Here is a 21,689-nt window from a genome sequence, read left to right as displayed (position 1 = left end):
ATGTATCTTTAATGTACCGGATCGTTGGCAATGCGTTATGTTAAGAGGTGTATTAATAAAGTAGTATTGTACTAATATAAAATGTAATCATAAACTAGTAGTTAAGCAGTAATGCACGGACACGTCATTCTCCATTTCTTCCTTTACTTCTTCTCAATCCAAATCATCTTCTCCTGTATCAAACATTCACCTACATGTGGTGAGTTACAGAACACAGCACACTGAGATGTGTATTGCCTCAAAGATGGAGATGCAAGACACACACACACACATAAACACACACACTGTCATGACTTTGGACTATGATTGTCTCAGTTTGGGGACATTGGCGCCATCTGCTGGCCAAAGGACAATTGGACAGTCTTATCGTTATACAAGTGTCATTGTGTTACTCACCTGTGTCTCATCTATACTGATTGTGTTACGCATCTGTGTCCCATCTACACTAATTGTGTTACTCATCTGTTTCCCATGTATACTCTGATTAGGAAGGGTATAAATACCCGGCTAGGTTAGTCAGATCATTATTGCGTCTTTTCCGTTTTACTCGATGAGAGTAGCAATCACCAGTGTTCCCCTAGGCCTAGCGCGAGTTAAGGTTGGTTCTTTGTGCAGCGCTCATGCTGCCTTTTGTTTGCGTTGCTTCCAGGCTTCGCCTCTCGTGCTAGATTAGTTCACCTTTGAGAGTTACCCATTTAGTAGCCTCTTTAGTTTGCCTTTTTGGATTTAAACCGTTTGCAAGAATCTCCTGTGTTTTTGGACTGTAATCTGTTCGGTCGTATCCTCTGTTTCCTTGGATTATCTTCTGTGTGTTCGTTTCCCGCTGTATGGAAATATCATTGTTTCAAGAATAAAGAAACCAAGAAACACTCCTCTGCAACTGAGTCCTAACTAGTTCACTCGGCTGAGCGTGGGGTTACCGGTCCAGCGACCTGGGTTCAATCCCCGACAAATCCCTGACACACACACACACGCTTCGGCCTCAGAGATGGAGATGCAAGACTCACACACACACACACACAGTGTGACACCAGGTAAACAGGGTAGGCAGATTGGTATACATTCCTTTATCTACATGGAAAATTAGTATTTAAGTAACTGCAGTATATTCTACAGTAGTACGAAACTGTAATTTACAAATATTAGAAATGTAATGTGCTACGCTACTTGGTTACTGTAAATGTAATGAGTTTACTGTAATCAAATGACTTGGTAATGCATTAGTCCCATCACTTCTTATTAATATGTGTACCTGGATCCTTCCCCTGTGAAGTCTGGTCTGCTGAATCTGGATGCAAGGCTCCTCACAGACATACTGGACAAAGGGGAGTCTGGTCTCTCCATGACATTCCTGTGAGAACGAGGCACGTCATTACATTCACAACATTACAAACAGCAAATAATCTGTATAAGAAAATAATAAATGAGCAAATACAAAATCTAAAACAATTCTAACAGAAATAAAAGAATAAAGCTAGTCTAGTGAATCTGCTCCTCTGTGCAGATTGTAATACATACACCTGGAAAATTAGTATTTAAGTTACAACAGTATATTCGACAGTGGTATGTAACTGTAATGTAATTAGAAATATTAGAATTGACTCAGAATTGACCAGACCACTAAAAATGCTCTCACACTCAATTAATCTGAAAGTTTGCCTTTTTTATGAGGTACCTTTGGAACTTAAAGCAGCAGTAAGGGGTTTTGGTCAATCACTAGGGAGATAACTACCTAAAGACCAAAGACAAAAACCTTGAAACACGACCAACAGCCCACTTGGCACTAATTGTTTGCCAACATGCTAACTGGCGACTTTGGGTGATATTGTTGGTGATGCCGTTCTGTGAAGGCCTGCTGGCTGTTCCTTCAAGGAAACTCATCTTCAGGGAGCCCCCTCTCACTCCCTCTGAGAGCAGTTCTGCTTATATAACCTCCTGATATGGGGGTTGACATGGGGTGAAAATGGACTCCTTTAAGTACTGGCAAATGATTTGCTGTTGAAACATCGACATTTCCAATAGCAAATGTCTGCTCTGCTATAAACACTAAATGAAATCAAATACTTTCTTGTTTGCAATCCTGCTCTGTGTAACCTAAGCCTCTGTGTGGGACACTGCTGCTAATTTTTGACACAGAAACTCTTCCCTAACTCAGCATTGTCTCGGGCACCTATGGGAGCTGACCGATGCCTCATATGGGTCTAATCCCAAATGTGGAGTCCTCTGGAGATTGTGTTGTGCAGGGTGCACTGCTGTTTGCCAATGCTGTGAAATGGGGCCTACATCATGATTTTACACTTCAGACACACACACATCATCTCTGCCATGCAAACCTAAGTCATGATGTGGTTGTTCCAGTTAGGTCACTTTATCTAATATGTAAATATTTGCATATAGGAATATGGCAGAGTAGGAATATACTTCCTTCACCACAGATCACAGTTGTTTCCTGTTCTTGTACGAACCAGAGGGGTGGACCGGTTCTTCCAATGGAATCCTCAGGTTCACAGCTCTGACTGGTCTGATGGTTGGACCGGTTCCTCCAATGGGATCCTCAGGTTCACAGCTTGCACGTCACCCAAGAGATCCTGCCCACAACCATCCCACATTGTGATGGATAAAAAGACAGGATTTAGTGTCACTTGCTCAGAAATTATGTTTCATCAGTTTCCGACTCACTCACAAGCTCAACTCTCCACCATCAGTCATCCTATTAATGCCTAATAATACTGCAGCGTGCAGGACTGCAGTCAGAAAGTGGAGAGTAAATGGGTTAGTTCCCTGATGTGTCCCATAATCCTGTGCGAGTGGGAGCGTGAGTGAATAATGTTTACTTCTGAGAGTTAGTTTGGATTTAGAATGTTCTCGTGCTTCCCCTGCCTTCCCCTTAGTGTAGCCATCCACTCTTACCGTGTGTCTTATGTGATTTAGTGAACCCCCTTACTGTGTGTCTTATGTGATTTAGTGAACCCCCTTACCGTGTGTCTTATGTGATTTAGTGAACTCCCTTAGAGTAGCCATCCACCCTTACCGTGTGTCTTATGTGATTTAGTGAACCCCCTTAGCTGTCTGAATAAATTCTGTAACAATTCATAGTAGCTGTTGAACTCTCCTCATATCCTTACTGTTTCTCACGGACCAGGGACCTTCAAAATAATTCATATTCTCTTCTCCTCTTAGAGTCCATGACCTTTTATTCACTGCAATCAGAGCTCAGCAGAACTCAGTTCACTCACTTTTAGTGATTTCCATTGTTGTTCAGTCACTTTATGTAATATGTAAATATTTGCATTTAATAATATTAGTGCTTTATCTAATATGTAAATATGTGCACTTAATAATAATATTAATGCTTTATCTAATATTTAAATATTTGCACTTAATAATATTAGTGCTTTATCTAATATGAAAATATTTGCACTTAATAATATTAGTGCTTTATCTAATATCATCATAATATTAACGCTGACACTTCCATTCGCACTGAAGCAAGGCAAGTGTTTTTTCAGACAGGAAAATGTGCTGCATTCTGGAATTACAGTAATGGATGATTGATGACAATACAGTTCATGCAATGCAGTTTTTTTACATATGCTACTCATGCAGAACATACGGCCATGCCTCGAATCTCGGAAAACCTGGAGAACCTGTTTTTACATTTGTGATGTCACAAAATCATTCGTCTCAGAAACAAATAAACACAGCCACTTCCTCTACCACCACTGTGACCCAATAACCTGCATGAAAATAAAATACTACCACAAAAATACACATTGGCGTCTGTATAGAAATACTCTAGTTAAAGTAAGTAGGGCATGAGGCTAAAGGCACCTTTTGTGAGCAGAAGCACTCTGATGTCCCAGTCTGGCAACGGAGCTCACAACAAAAGTCTCTCCAAAGCGAAGTCACTATCTAAATGTGTGTTAGACATGTTAGACAGTTTGTACAAAGCTAAGTGTATAAATGAAACAGGACAGCAGCTTACCTTCAAAGCCCTGGGTCAACACAAGCGATGTGTCCAACTGACAAACTGCCTAAGCGTCAAGCTCAGCCGACTCCCAGGAAGTTCAAAACTGGAAAACCCCAGTAACAAACTAAACAACAACACAAAAGTGTAGTTTCTTATTAGGCTAATCCAAACTACCTTTGCTTATTGTCCCTGATAATAATTACACAATTTCATAACTGTTACCAAATCTGGTTGTTCCTTAAAAAAACACTTAAAATCTGCAGAGTAAAAATGTACTTCTTTTCACCACAGATCACAGGTTTTTCCCGTTCGTATACGAACCACTGAGGGGCGAAGCGATATAAATAATACAATATAAATGTAACAAAACATCAAGTTGCAATAGTAAAAAAGTATACTGAATAAGTGTGTTTTAGACTGAGCCACTTGCCAAACAGGTTCAGTGTAATAAGAGAATGTTGGGCAGACTTCCTGAACTGGCAACTGAAAGGTTACACAAATCTCACGAAGTAAACTTTTACTTAGTAAAAGATGGTCTACAAAAATAACTTCTTGACAATAGGCTATTTTGACAATTTCTTACACATTTGTCAAATTTTGGTCTGCGCTGTAGCTTTTCAAAGTAATGAAAAAGAAGGCAAAAGGTTATAAGAAAACCTGACTGCCACACTCACCTTGCAACATTCCTCCTCAGTATGAGGATAACGAAGGACTGAGTGATAGGAAAATAGAGCAGGTACTGAAATCACGTGACGTTATTGCTGACACCTTCGCCTCATAGACTAAAAGAAGCTTTGCGCCACCAGATGGCGATGTAGGATCTCACTACTTGAAGCTTTTCAAATCATTGTGGAAAGATGGCAATAGAATTGATAGATAAAAAAGTAAACATTTTGTTTATATCAGACTAGGTGTTAAAATGTATGCTTCCGTTTTTTTAACCTCCAGTCAGATGGCATCCCCTTTGTTCCAGTGCCTTATGTTAGCCAATACGTTTAACCTAGTCTCAACACTTAAAATCTGACTTTTTTTAAGTCTTTTCTAAAGAGCAGTAACACTTTCTTTTAATTGGAATTAGCAAACCAGACAAAATGTACGATGGTAGCAACACTTAGGAACTCTGTTAGAGCGTTTTAAAAGCACATAACACCAGAAACCATCCACAACCTTGCCCCTCCTTACCTGTCTGACATCCTTCACACTGCCACCTCCACCCGCTCCCTCAGATCCTCCTCTTCCATCCACCTAACTGTCCCCTCTGCCCGGCTAACCACCATGGGGAGCAGAGCTTTCAGCCGCTCTGCTCCCAAACTCTGGAACTCACTCCCACCTGACATCCGAAACATTGACTCCCTCCCTCAGTTCAAATCCTCTCTCAAAACCCACCTTTTCAGGATTGCATTCTCACTGTAGTTGCCATGCTGTTTTTACTTGCACTTTTAATTTTAATTGTTTTGTTATTTGTTTGCTCCTGTTTTAAATTGTAAAGCGTCCTTGAGTGACATGAAAGGCGCTGTGAAATAAAATGTATTATTATTATTATTATTAGAAAGACATAACGTTTAAGATATCCGATAAAATAGCATGTATTTGCTAATATAATGCACTAGAGCACATGTGTTAAACTCACTGCCCGCGGGCCAGGGGGGTATTCGTCGTAGCTCGCTAAACGGTTTAGCGAGCTAATTTTCAGGCTAAGATAAAAAAACGCCCCTCTTTTTTGGTTCGTGGAAGCAACTTTTGATAAATCACCATAGTTACATATCGATTAGCACTAACCTGCTCCAGGGCAGGCTAACTTAAGTGTAGCTGGATAAGCTTGCCACACCCCCGTAAAAAGGAGGGATCCCATTGACCAAGGACTGATATTAGAGTTAGATTAGCGGAGGGAGAGAGTTCTTTGCGATCGCCAAGGTCCATTATTCTTGTATGAGCGCTACCGATTCAGCCGACAAGGAATCATTAATTTACAAGACCTTCTCGAGTCATTTATTGCAAACACCACAGTCGAACATTGACTGTCTTGCGCTTTTTTGCGAGTGGTACATTTTTGTAGTGTCGGTGATGCGGAGAACAAAGCACTCATAATTATATGAGTGTTATTAGTACACCATAGCATATCATTATTGTAGAAAATGATTACGGTGGACTCATGATAAGAATAGAGAGAAATACAGACACTTTATTTTCGGTGCTTCAATTTATTGCATTTGTTATTAATACATTTAGTCATTTAACAGACGCTTTTATTCAAAGCGACTTCCAAGGAAATGTAAAACTACATCAAGGAAGGAGGTGAGGGGATTTGAACTAGCAACCATGCAGATTCAAACCGGTAGACGAAACCTCTGTACCAGCTGACACTTGCTGTCAGGGATTCTTACATAGATATCACCCTATAAACACCCCAACACACCTTGCTCTCACAGCGGTGGTGGTGTTGAATTTTGCCATGATTATGGTCTTAAATATAATATAATATAATAATATAATATAATATATATTATTAATATAATAATAATAATAATAATATAATAATAATATATAATAATAATAATAATAATAATGTAATTAATATATATATAATATAATAATAATATAATTAAACAGATTATATTGACTTTTTACCTCAGACATTGATAGATTTCGTCTTCTTAAGTACTTGAACGTCCAGCCAAACCAAAGCCTAGCCAACCTCCAAGAGCCTTTGTCATAAAAGTGCATTACTTTCAGGTCTGCAAACTCATTCTGCGCCAGGCACGCCAACTGAGGTCTCTCTACTTCAACAACCGTTCCATCTACATCTTTCGCGACCTGACCGCCGCCGAAGCAAAAAGGAGGGCTGTATTCAGGGATGTGAGGATCCGGCTACGTGCTATCAAAGGGGCTCGCTTTGGATTTTGTCTGCCTGCGAAGTTTCGCATCACTCTGCCTGGGGAAAAGGAGCATGTGTTCTGCGACCCTCAGCTGGCAATGGACTATGTCGTCTCAAAGGTTCCTGACGCTGAGATACATGAAGACACCGAGGCAGTTGTGGGGGATTGATTATTTGGACTCTGAGGGTAACAAGTTTATCTCATCTTTGTTTGCAGTTTGATAGTGAGCTACCGTTGGCTGTGGCGTTAAACTCAGTTGAATTTTCAGTCATTTTGATGCTGTAATTCATAACATTTAAATGTTCAGTTCCAATGCTTATTTGGAGGAAAATTAAAACTCTTATGTTGTTTTTATCTGTACTGGATACAGGCACGTGCACAGACATTTTGGGGGGCAGGTGCTCAAGCCAAAAAAAAGGGCACCCATCGCCAAAATTATTAATGAAATTAAAAATAATAATAATAAAAAACACAGTAGGATATTCTCAACTTAATATTTATTTTTGTTAACAAACTAACTCAAATTATCTCCTGAACATAACTCAGTCCCACACTCTGTCTGTCCTTCCTCATCCATGATGGGCTCCTCTGAACCAGGTAGGGTTACTGATTCTCCCTTATTTGTTTTACTAGTTGATGGCCTGATCCAAGATAAAAGAGAGCTACTACCCTGAGCTGCTTGCTGCAGTTCCCTGTCCTGCTTTTTGAGTCTCTCTTTTCTTGGCATTATGCTGCACATTTTGTAAATGAGATAAATCAATGTTGTGCATAATGATCAAGAGTGACTTACTCTGTAAAGCTGACAACACAGTACACACACATTTTTTTTTACTGTTTTCTGACTGAGTTGAAGCATAAGCAACATCACACTTATACTATACCACAATATACCTCACCAGACTGTCATGTAGCTCAACTTAAGACCTACCTTTCATTTCAATAATTACATGAAACAAAACTAGTGAACCTGTCTAATTTGTAGAACCGTAAAACTGCCTTTAAATTATCTGCCTGCCTGCCTGCCTGTTTGCCTGCCTGCCTGTCTGTCTGTCTGCCTGCCTGCCTGTATCTCTCTCCCTCTCTCTCTTCATTAAACATGACAAACGTCAGTAAACAGCTGGACAAGGCTTTGAAATCACGGATTTTGTGAGTTTTGTGTTTGTTTATTTTTTTAGGAAACATCGGACCAGTTGCGACGTAATGTTTTCAGCGGCGCTAATGTTGTGATTCATTTTTCACCAAACAACGTCGGGGGATTGCACAAACAGCGTTTGTCTGATGCTGCGGGTCAGAGAAGAAGTAGGCTGCAGCTGTTTGGCCGGGCGCTCAGCACTGCATGAGCACTAAGTGGAGGAGGAGGAGGGAGGGGCGCGTGGGGCTTGTGAGCGCCGCGGAGCATGTCCGGGAAAAATTCTCACAAGAACTCAAATAAATGCCCCGTCATATATCAAAACACATTTGGGGGGAATTGATGACAGAGAGAGTAATTTTTATTCTTAAATATTGATGAATTAAGAAAAAATTTGGCTCCAGCAGAAGGGGCACTTTTCTCATCCAAGGCAAAAGGGCAGGTGCCTGAGCACCACTAGGGGTCTATCTGTGCACGTGCCTGACTGGATACTTGCCTGCATTTTTTTTCTCTCTCTTACTAGTGAAAATTCACCCTAGTTACCTCAGGACTCCGGAGCTGCATATAAGTATATTTATTAGACAAACAACAATTGCAATCGGGCTCACTCCCAGCACAAGGCTGAAAGCGAAGCCATGATAAACACATCGCACAAGGTTTATATAGACAGAAGTTGAGCATTCAGCAGGGAAAACCATGTGGTGGATTTCTGATGTCCGAGGCAAGGATGGAAGTTTTGCCAGGTCGGAAGAAGCACAGTTCGTCCCTTCTTATCACTTCTGGTCTAAACATGCTCTTGTACATGTGCAGACTAAGTGGCACCTAATATTCTAAGTTACACACATGCAGAAACACAGAAAAGCCATGTTCCTGCTTACATAAGTACATGATTCATATAAGGTAATTAATAATACAAGGCACTTGATTATTATATTCTTAAGTCATTAACAGTGTTTGGAAATTATCTCCATCAGATCTAACGTTCACTTTCCTTATGGGGATAATTACACCGAGTTCAGGGAGGTGTACGAGTGGGGTGGGACTATGTGTTTTTTATATTTTTTATATGTCTAGGCTTATGATATAATGCAGTGTTGTATTTCACTCAACTGTACTACTCTCATGTTCTAGAGTATGGCTAACAGCCTGGCTAGAAACCAGCTTCCAGCCCTCTGCCACTCTCCACAGCTGCACCCCTCCCCCAGGCGACCACAAAGAGCCCCCCCCCCTCCTCCTCCCCCCCACCATCACGGCGGATCAGGTCACAGGAGAGCTGAGGAGACTGCACCCCAGGAAAGCAGCCGGCCCTGATGGAGTCTGTCCAAGACTCCTCAAGGCATGCGCTGTGGAACTGGGTGAGCCTCTGCAGCATATCTTCAACCTGAGCCTCCAACTGGGGAAGGTGCCTGCTCTGTGGAAAACATCCTGCCTCATCCCCATACCGAAGAAGCCGCACCCCAGTGAGCTGAATGACTTCAGGACAGTCACTCTTACATCACACATATCTAAGACCATGGAAAGACTGCTGGTTCACAACCTCAGACCTCAGGTACGCCATGCACTTGACCCGCTGCAGTTTGCCTACCAGGAGAAGGTGGGCGTGGAAGATGCCATCATCTACCTAATACACAGGGCACACTCTTATCTGGACAAGGGGAAAGGTGCTGTGAGAATCATGTTCTTTGATTTCTAGCTTGTGCAGATGGGTGTGAACGTCCCCCTGGTATCCTGGATCACTGACTACCTGACGGAGAGGACACCGTTTGTCAGGCTGAAAGACTGCGTATCTGAGACTGTGTTGTGCAGCACCGGCGCTCCTCAGGGGACTGTGCTCTCACCTGTCCTGTTCACCCTGTACACATCGGACTTCACCTACAACACGGAGTCATGCCACATCCAGAAGTTCTCTGATGACTCTGCTGTTATGGGATGTATCAGGGATGGAAAGGAGGGTGAGTACAGGAGCCTGGTGGACAACTTTGTGCAGTTGTGCAGGCACAACCACCTGCAGCTGAACACCTCTAAGACCAAGGAGATGGTGGTGGACTTTAGGAGGTCTCAGCCTCCTCTGCTACCAGTCTCCATCGAGGGGGTCAGTGTGGAGGTGGTCAACACTTACAAATACCTAGGAGTGCATCTGGACAATAAACTGGACTGGTCAGCCAACACTGATGCAATCTACTAGAAGGGTCAGAGCCGGCTCTACTTCCTGAGGAGGTTGAGGTCCTTCAATGTCTGCAACAAACTCCTGCGCATGTTTTACCAGTCTGTGGTTGCCAGCGTCCTCTTTTATGCTGTGGTGTGCTGGGGAGGCAGCATAAAGAGTCGCAGGGCGACTAGACAGGCTGGTGAGGAAGGCGGGAGTTGTTGTGGGCACCGAACTGGACTGCCTCACAACGGTGGCGGAGAGAAGGACCCTGAGTAGGTTGCTGACTATCTTGGACAATAACCACCACCCACTACACAGTACTCTTAACAGACAGAAGAGCATATTCAGTGGCAGACTCCTGTCACTGTCATGCTCATCGGACAGGCTGAGGAAGTCCTTTGTCCCCAGGGCCATTCAGCTGCATAACGCCACGCAGAAGGGGAGGGGGAGGGAGATGGACTTCTCAGCATGAGTCTATATCAGTCTGCCCTTCTCTTCTCATCTCTTCACTTACCATCCCACTGTCCATCCATCCCTCTACTGGCTATACTAGCCCCTTGCACAGACTGAACAACTTATATCTCTTTGCACTATCCACACACACACACACAAGCACAAAAACGTTGCACTATCCACACAAGCACATGAACACTATCTCTTGCACTATCCTCACTTGCAGCACAAGAACACTTTCCTCGTGGACATCAACACTTTACCAATCTATGCACAATGTACCAAAGGGTCAGATCCATTCCTGTATCTGTAAACACCCCACTCCCTGTGAACATGTGTATGTGTATGTGATTTATGTATGTATGTCTGTGAGTAAGTGTATAAGCTACTATGGATGACCTACATTTCCCTCAGGATTAATAAAGTATCCATCTATCTATATATCAAGTAGGCGTATTTCATTTGTTAGCTGGAATTTAGGAGGCTTGGGAAAGCCCACAAAACTCAACAAGGTTCTTTCTCATCTGGATAATTTAGGGGCTCAAATTGCGTTTATCCAGGAGACTCACTTTAACATCTCTGACCACACTAAAGTACGAAGATGATGGGTCTCTCAGTTATTTCATTCTATATTTAATAGTAAAGCCAGAGGTGTTGCTATTTTAATTCATCATTCAGTACCTTTTGTTGCATCAAATGTCATAGCAGACCGTAATGGGCGTTATGTCATTGTTACAGGGACGTTATATGAGACTCCACTGATACTAGCCAATGTTTATGGCCCCAACCATGATGATGAGCAGTTTTTGGAAAAGTTTTTCTCTACTTTGCCAAATATTGACACTCATCTGGTGATTATAGCTGGAGATTTGAATTTTTGCCTTCAATCTCTGGATACATCTGCTAGGAAAAATATTCTATGTCAAAATCCGCAAAAGTTATAAACAGGCACCTCAATAATTATGGTCTGGCAGACATGGTGACGCCTGAACCCCAATGCTCAGGGTTATTCATTTTTTTCTCCTGTACATCACACATACAATAAATTACTTCCACTTATTCAAAGCTGTAGCTACCATGCTAGGGTTATCTCAGATTATTCACCCCTCTTAATGGCCATTAATTTTGTCCACAAATGTACATCTCGCCCACCTTGGAGACTTAATACATCTCTCCTATTTGACTCCGACTTTGCGGAATATATGTAACATCAAATTGATTTCTTTATTGACACGAATGCAACTGGTGGAACAAATCATAGTACATTATGGGAAGCGTCTAAAGCCTACATGAGAGGCCAACTAATATCTCTTGTAGCATACAATAAGCAGATGCGGTATTTTACTCTCACTAATCTCATGCACCGCATTCAGGGCCTCATTTACTAACAGGATTGCGCCCATTTCAGGCGTAAAATAGCGGGTAAAGACATAAAACCGTATTTCCAAAGGAGGCGCACCTGAGTAAAAGCGCAGATTACCGCTGCTGGGAAGTGGGTGTGGGAAAGTGGGTGTTCGTCGCAAAGAGATGGGAGGAGATGCGTAAAGTGCGCCTAATTATGTATTAGTAACGAAACAAGAGGTGTTTTAGCATGACATATCAGCTGCTAAATTAAAACTATGTGCCTGCGAGAAATTTAAAAAATACGAACATCAGAAATGTTTTTTTTTTTTTTATGTTTATATTTGATATATCATTTAATAGGCATACAAACAAATATAATTACAAACTGTCTCACTAGCTAGCTGTTCGGGAAAAGGTTGGCCACGTCTTACCCAGAATCGCCGCTCATTGTATGGTTTCACTCATAGTTCAAGCACACCGAGTACAGTACACACCTTCTGCGTAGGAGTAACACGTATCTATTCAGGAAAAGTACTTGTACTCCAAGTACACTAACTAAACTACCGGTAAGTAAATTGTAGAGACAGAGCAGCATATTAATTTCACCTTCTATGTTTATTTTGACGTTATAGCCTCTCAAGAGCAAGCTACCCCCAGTGCAACTACAGTTTACAAATGTATCTGCCTAGGGCAGCATTTTTGAAAAGCATGGTTTTCAGTGTTGGAATACGCCGTTTTAAAGTAAGGGGTGTCGTGTATTCCTACCAGACTATTTAACGGGATGCTATGGAGGAGTTAACCTGGATATTAACTATCCTAGCTATCTCTAGCTTAGGGAACCATCTTAACAGTTTGCAGTTAACTGTGTGTGATTAACTCATGTTAATATGTGTGAATATGAACTTGTGAACATAAACTCGTTAATACGAAGCTGCACAGGCACCCTGAGGGGTAACCACAGTAACCCAGAAACTCAATGTTAGCTAAAAAGTTTAATTTCCCAAAATCAGCTCACCAATAAAAGACAGTCTTGAATTCAAAGTGATCACAACTTTTAGTGTGGACTGAAGGGCTAAATGGAGAAATATTTATGAGTTTCTATATTTACCCGGGTTAGTTTGCTGTAACCTCGTATACCAAAAGCTCTAATTCTAATGTTAACTCATCATCCATGGTGGAAGGAACACGCAGGCTCTTTCTTCCCTATTTTAGCTGTGCGCTAAATAACACTAATAGGCGGGGTTAGGCGCTGATTACGCTTAGTAAGGCGTTGACACATTCAGATGAGGTTCTTGTTTGATAAATACGATGCAAAATACCGTGCGCTATATACGGGTTGGCAAAGGCGCAGATTGTGCTGCGGTCGCAATGTTAGTAAATGAGGCCCTCAGAGTCTAGAAAGTCAAAACATTCAATCTCCCTCCCCTGCTTTGTATAAGGAGAAGCTCCTCCTCAAAACAGAATTAGAAAATCTCAGCACAATTAATGCGGAAGAAATTATCTTGAAATCTAGACACACCTACTATGAGTACGGTGATAAACCTAGCCGTCTTTTGGCACACCAACTTCGTCAATCTGCTGCTTCATGAGTCATTGCCGAAATCAACACGAGCAGTGGCCTTACTAGGGACCCCCAATAAATTAATTAGGCTTTCAGGAATTTTTATGTATCACTCTATACTTCAGAACAGCAACCTACCACTGATGACCTGTAAACATTTTTTTGCTAATCTTTCCATAGCAAAATTATCATAGGACAATCTTGATAGACAAATCACTGCAGAAGAGGTGGGGTAAGCTACAGTGCCCTCCACAATTATTGGCACCCCTAGTGAATATGAGCAAAACAGGCTATAAAAAAATATGTCTTTGCTGTTTATCCTCTTGGTTTTTCACTCAACCTTTTCATTGAAGTAAAATTATTGAAGAGAAAAAAAAACTGTTGACATTAAATAAATATTGTATCCCCAGACCATCTTAAATTGTCAAAAACACAGTCAGATTCCATTGCTTTTGTGACTTTTATTGCCAGACGTTTAATCTTACTCAAGTGGAAAGATCCCCATCCTCCCACTTTTACACACTGGATTGAAGATGTGCTGTATTTTCTTAAACTAGAAAAGATAAAACACTGTAAAGAGGTTTTTTGAGTTATGGAACCCTTTTATCACTCATGTCAGAGATAAAATCCAGCTATCTGCAATGTAAATCATCTTTAAGCATGCCTATTGCTCAACTTAAAATTTCAGCTCTGTAGGAACAATCATCCTGTGTTCTCATTGCCTAGTCCTGTGTTGTCTTGTCCATTTTTATTTTTTATATTTAGATACTTTTGGGTGGGGGGTGGGCATTCTGATAACCTTGACTTTATTGTGTATGTTATTATTTGTTATGTCTATGTAATATTGACCTTGACTACACCAATTATGCAACAATGTATATTGTGCTGTATAATAATTTATAAATTCCCCCCAAAAAAAAAAAAAATATGTTGTACTGCATCTGAAGGTTGTGGCTACTCTCTGACCGGAGTACATAGTCAGTTAAGGGCAAATCAGCAAGTGACGCATACGGATCTCACAGTAGAGATATAGAAAACCTCACATGTACCCAAGCTAAGCTTATCCCAAAACTGTGGCCAAACTAGAAGTATATAAAAATAAATCAACAGTAAATCTCAGCAGTACAAAATGGTAGTGGTGATACGTGGAGAAGACAAATACAAAAAACATCATTAGTACACCACTAACATCAAATTCATACATATAACCAAAATATACACCAGTGTGTACCAACACTAGCGCCCCCTAGCTGTCCTAGCTATTTCAGTGGAGTGCGCTGCCCGAATTCCTAAACTGTTTCTTCTATATATATAATTAATACTAGGTAAAGCACACTGCTAACACTATTATTTAAGCACATTATAAATACCATTAAATAGCCCAATACCAAATATAGCAATTACATATTTATCTCTAACACTCCTACTTAGGTTAACTTATGTATGTATATCACTTTTAAACCTAACCTAGTAGGCTACTATTATCACTTAACAAACCAGTTATATACTGAGATTTACCAACTACACAAGGCAATACGTTTAACCATTTACTTGGAATAAAATTATGAAAAGATTATATATTTACAATATAAGTACACAGAATATAACACACGTATTCAGTGTGTTCAAATAACAAGATTAAATATAAACAAATCAGGATTTTGGTGACATTTCATGAAATAAATGCAACGATTTTGGACTCCGTTACATATTTGACCCTGATTTATATATACTAAATCTTGTTATTTGAACACACTGAGTACAACTTGTATTGCCCCTTTAAGAAACTTGGTTTTGTTGGCATCTCTCCTTTTAGGCTTCAGTTTGAAGTTGCTGATCTGAAGAGAGGTATGTCAAAGAAACTATACGTATATTTATAAGTGATAAACCCTCAAAGTCATGGTATAATGATGACATAACGGTGTATATACTAAAAGATTGTGAACTGCAACATGTGATGCATACGATGTGATATTTAATGCATTCATCTTGTTTTGTCTTATGCCATGATCTTATGCATGTTACAGACTGTCTCGTTGTATGTTATTGTGTACAGTGTACAGAGCTCCACTTCGCTGGAACAAAGCATCAGAACTTCAGTGCGTGGCCATTTCTTGCCCAGCAAACAGACTCACACAGAACACAATGCAGGACTTGTTACAACGGTGCCGTGATCCGGATAAAATGATTGACTTTTTGGCTCTGGTCACCCTGATGGGCCACTTGGACGGTTGTTCAAGGATATACGAAAAGCCTTTCCAGTCTGAATCTCATTATTTCTTCATTATTATTTCTAAAAGCATCACTTGTACTCAACAGTTTAATAATTTTGACTGTTGATTTTTAACATGTGTGAATGCATTATTTTTGCTTGTATGTTGCATCTTACTTTCCATTCCATGTGAAAAACTTATATTAGGTAAATGTGAATGTTAGTTACTCATTTATCAATGGTGATGTGTTTCACACTTTACAAAAAGGCTCCCTTTTGCCAGTTATACATGATAGTAACTGATTAATAGATGATGATTTGTTTCACACTTTACAATAAGGCTCCCGTTGCCAGTTATAAATGATAGTAACTGATTAATAGATGATGATGTTTTTCACACTTTACAATAAAGCTCCCTTTTGCCAGTTATATATGTTAGTAGCTGATTAATAGATGATGATGTGTTTCACACTTTACAATAAGGCTCCCTTTGCCAGTTATAAATGATAGTAACTGATTAATAGATGATGATTTGTTTCACACTTTACAATAAGGCTCCCTTTTGCCAGTTATACATGTTAGTAACTCATAAGATTAATGAGTAGTAAGCAGTAACTTGATCTTGGATGGATAGATGGATACTTTATTAATCCCGAGGGAAATTTTAGGCCATCCTGTAGCATCCGGACACAACATACACAAATCACATACACATAGGGAGAACACGTTCAAAAGGAGTGGGGTAGTAACCAGTACCGTAACGGAAACACGAGAGCCCCCCCCTCCCCCCCCACATATAGGCAAGATATCAAAACTCAAGCTCCCTATTTGCCGTGGGCGCGCCGGTCTGTGACCTTCTGACCTAGGTTGTCACGTCACTAGGCTACCTAACAAAGAAAGCACAAATAAATATATTTTTCTTTATTTCTATATCAACTCTGGAAACACAGACAAGACAATAAGGACATAGTGTGCATCCCATGTAATTCAAAATGAAAAAAACAAAAAACGTTTTTGTTTTATTTATTTTTTGTTGGGGGGGGGGTAATCTCTACGTGCTGGTAGTAACAGATACAAGAATGGTAGAGAGTGTGCAATGGGCTAGTAAAGCCAGTTAAGGGATAGACAGTGGGTTGCCAAGATGGGGATCTTACCAAATAGTGAGCCGGCATCGATGTGTTAAGAACTGTGTTATAACTCATTGATAATGGCTTATAAATGACTTACAAAGGGTTTACAACCTAATTAATAACTTATTTATAAACCATTTATAAACCTTTATAAAGGGAACCTTATTGTAAAGTGGTACCTTAAGGCCTATCATCAGCAGCAGCAGTATCCGGTGACCATTCTCCATCTAGTTGGGGCCTGACGCTAACGCATCCTCCTCTGCATTCCTGAAACAGACCCAACTTCACAATTCCACTTTGTGCCTTGTTCAATTGTTTTACTCCAGTCCATTAGCCATTAATTACTGTTTGTTACTTTTAATAAATTGTCTATTTTAGACTTAAACAATTGTCTTGCCTGTTATTGTCCCAATATTCCACTGAAAGCCATTTTCCGCCAATCAAGTACTCCAATTGCCTTCACTTCTCTAGTTGTTTCATGAAGTGTTATAGACTTTGTAATGAAATTATAGTACTTTAGTATTATGATACCATACTTAGACTATAGCATAGTGGTACAACTAGAGCTTTCCATTATTTTAGTAACTTAATTATAAATATTAAATACTAAATGTAATGATTATTACATTTTATGAGACTGATTTAATTAAACTAATGTAAAAACCCCGGTTTCACCTACACACTAATGAGGCTACTCCAGGCTGACTCCAGGATCTCTTCTTCTCTTGGCCCAATGTTGCCAGCATGGAGAGCAGTGTACGGTTGAAACACTCTGGCTGTGGGTGATATGGATACGTTCGTGATTTCCGTTTGCCCAAGGTTGTCAGCATCTCTTTGATCAGTCAAATCGATCGACTCAAAATCTCTCCCTGATCAGAATGAATCCTTGCAGGTAAGCCATAGTGTACGAAATACTTTTCGACAAGGATCTGTGCGACCGTCAGGGCATTCTGATTCCTCGCAGGGAAGGCTTGAGCGTATCTGGTATAATGATCGGTCACAACCAGGATGTTACTAATGCCTCTGGAATCGGGTTCCATTGACAAGAAGTCAATACACACCAGGTCCAGCGGACCACTGCTGGTGATGTGATGTAGGGGAGCGGCTTTCTTGGCAGGTGCTTTGCAAGTGAGGTCCACAATTTCTGACACACCCTGCTCCGCATCCTGAGCCATCTTGGGCCAGTAGAATCTTGCTCTTAGAAGGTCAGTCTTTTCACGCCTAAGTGGCCCATGTAGTCATGAAGAGAGTGCAACACCACTTCTCTGAGCTGGGCGGGTAGTGTGACGGTGGTCAAACTGAGGACTGACGAAGACTGCAACTGCTTAATTATTTTATTCCTGTTCATGCACAAACATCACAGTTGGTACACAGCATCGTTGACAGGCAAACTTTTTCTGTCCTCTCATTTAAACAACACATTAATAACACACAAGTAAAACAGCGCACAAACAATTTAAAGTACAGTGGACCTACCGTTGACAGGCAAACTTTTTCTGTCTAGTAACAGCAACAATACACACATATAAACTGCAGACCTGTAGTACACCACAGCTCCAGAGGTGGCTCCAAAACACCAACATTATTTACAACTGAATTATGGCGAAACTCATTATATATACATTATATAGTTAAACGGATTTTTCAACTCCGTTACACCAGCACAAGCTGCAGTGTCTCCTCTGCAGCTTTTTTGCTCACTTGGAACAGAAGTCCATCTCTCATCACAAGTCTGCCAACTTCCCTCTTCATCAGCAGCATCTCAGGATTTACGTCTTTGTCACTAGGCCAAACTCCCTGTTTCACAGCCTCAATCACTTGCCTAACCACTGGAACTCTCTTCTGAGCAGCAATCAAATCTGCTTTTGACAGTTGCTCCAGTGAGCTCAAGTGTAACTGTGTCGGAAAGGCATACACCTCTGGAATACAGGCTGGTGTGGCTCCTAACTGTTCCACATATCTCGGGGATGTGTCTGGTGCTTCTTCCACGTGCACTCGCCGACATATGGACTTCACCACATTCTGGAACATGCTATCTCATTCTCCATCCTCTACTTCTTCAGGGATGTTGCAGGACAACAAGTCGGCATCTATGTTTGCTTTACCAGGCCTATATACATATACATTATTTTGGATGATTACAAAGAAATTACATCATATATGTTTTTTTTTATAACTTTTGGATCCATCAATTTGCCTGGATGGACACATGGAATAAAATGATACTGGCTATTGTAACACTCCAAGGTAGGTATAGTTTGCTAGATGAATATGCTTAACTCTGGGCTAGTATCAGATGGTTATACGTATAACTACAGAGCCTTAAGGAATTAATGTCCACACAATAAAGAAACTGGAATCAGAGGGTAGAATTAGTATGAACTATATTGTAGAAATGAACATGAATAGAACATACGATGGGGTGTGAACATCAGTTATAAAATAGGGTGATATTTGAATTGAATGAAACCCAAAAGGACTGCATTACTGGTTGTGAAATAGGTGACAATCGCCACAGGTCTGTCCGGTTAGAACAAGAATGATGTCAATGTCCCAATGATGACGGATGTAACGAAGTATTTATTGCACACACACTCTCAAGACTTAAATTGAATGATAATGAACTGTGAATATGATTATCCGTGTAAAGGACTCATATCCACACTTGAATCCTTGAATGACCGTGAACTGACTGATAGAATCTGTGGTTTCTATGGAAATAATATATAACAAATATATACAAATATTAACAATCAAATACGACAAGAATGAAACAGTATATGCACTATGAATATTGTGGCTATGATTAACTGCGGATATGTTCCTTTCACACCGTGCCGCGTAACGGTGAACATTCCATTTATCCCGTAATAACAGTTACTGATTGAAGTGACAGTAACAAGTGAAATACAAATTATACAGATGACACATATCACAAACACTCACATTCTCAATGACGCACGGCAAGAATGATTGCGAATGTCTCTGAATTGAACTGATGAACTCCCGATGGCTGATGCTCCTCTCCAACTCCAACTGCTTACTTGACCCACAAATGGGCATGAGGAGGGTCGGCCTTATATAGTGGAGAAGGGGAGTGAGAACAAGTCCAGGCTAGCTCTGAGAAACCCAGCATGGGGTTAACCATCTGGTCAGTGAAATTCCACTGTGCACGAGCCCCACAGGATTCTGGGATCAACTGATAGGCTGACCTCTGCCTGGACCCCCAGGTCCCGTGGTGGCTTGCACAGTGGGGTGCACAGCTGGATGCAACTGGTGAGACAGCCCTTTTGAACATCAGTGGTATCAGTAGTGTTGCATGCAGGGTGTGTGATTGTGTGTCTTTGTAGGGGTGTTGAAGGTGCATAACAAAACAATAAGCTAATTAACAGAACCTAAACTAACTCTGCCGGCCCGGGTGCATTATAGTCACATGGTAATAAAAAACAATATCAGTATACTCATGTGTTATTATTACTTCACTATGTAATCTAGATAACAAATTAACATTGTGTATAATGTTAGTGTTGTGTGATTTTAGCATAACAAGCTAGCTGGTTAACTTATTTGACATAAATTATAAGATTACCCTCTTTACAACTACCACCATGGATAGCTTGCTCATCGATTGTAAACAAGTGACTACGGCTAACATGTTAAATTAGATAATCTCGATGATGACAACAGCGCCAGCTTGCTTATTTTACCAGATCATAACGGTCTCAATTTTGGACATTTATCTACCTAACGTTAGCTAGGCTAGCTTGTAGGGAACGTTACCTCATCTATGAAAAGCAAGCTAACATTGGCCAAGTGAATGCCACAACTTACCTTCGTATCACTGTCACCAGTCGGTGGTTTTCCAAATAAATCAGATATTTTTAAATATTTTGATGCACCTTCCTCAGACATCTTTTCTTTTTCTCCCTGAGCTTTTCAGCTCCACCTTTACGTTTTGGTGCCGATAACATGCTCTCACTCTCAAAAACGACTTTGTCTGCGAGCGAGTGATGCAAGTCTTGAGTAGGCAAGGCAAGGCAACTTTATTTATTTATTTATTTATGCAACTCAATGTGCTTTACATATACAATAACAGGAAAGACAATAAAGAATTGAAATAAAATGTAAGCTAGATTGACATTTAATAACACCTAAAACAAAGTTAGACTGACGGAAGAGATTAGATGAGTAAAGAAAATGGAAACCATGGGCCTCTCGAACAAAGTTCAGAAGAATTTAAGAAGGAATTTATTCTGAACTCCACTAACGATGTTTGAGGGCCTTCATGAACGTTTTCTCAGCTGGGATTCGTTCTGAATTTAGACCAGAATTTCAGAACACGAAATAACAGTCGTAAATGGCCCAGAGTTTTCTCAAATGCAATTCCTCCAAAAAAACACCAGATACCCCACGGGGCTGCGCCATTTTAGAAGGGTTAAGGGCTGACTGCACACGTCACTACGGTTGCTTGCCCTTATAAGGACCTGGCGGTGCGTTTATGTATGCAAATCCAGGTGCACGAGAACGTGCATTCAATTTAAGAATCATCAATCCGCACAGCTGAAAACACTTTGGCTGTGTAAGAATCCATTTTCAGGCGTTCATGAATCAGTTAGAGATCTTTTCTTACGTTGGTATTCCGAAGTCCGTAAGAAGCCATTTCAGAAAACACTTCAGAAATGTTTTGAAAAATAGTTACCATGAGTGTGAATACAGATCGCGATAATATAAATATTAGTCAGTAATTTTTGACTACTAGAGATATTAGAGTAAATTATACCTGTTCTGTGAAGCATACAGTATAGTCTGTGCCGGCGATGTCAGAGGGAGGGCCGGTTGGTGATGAAAGTGGGCCGGTATTTTAT

The sequence above is a fragment of the Clupea harengus genome, chromosome 2 (genome assembly GCF_900700415.2).
Source record: "Clupea harengus chromosome 2, Ch_v2.0.2, whole genome shotgun sequence".
Taxonomy (NCBI): domain Eukaryota; kingdom Metazoa; phylum Chordata; class Actinopteri; order Clupeiformes; family Clupeidae; genus Clupea; species Clupea harengus.
This window is presented reverse-complemented; position numbering follows the sequence as displayed.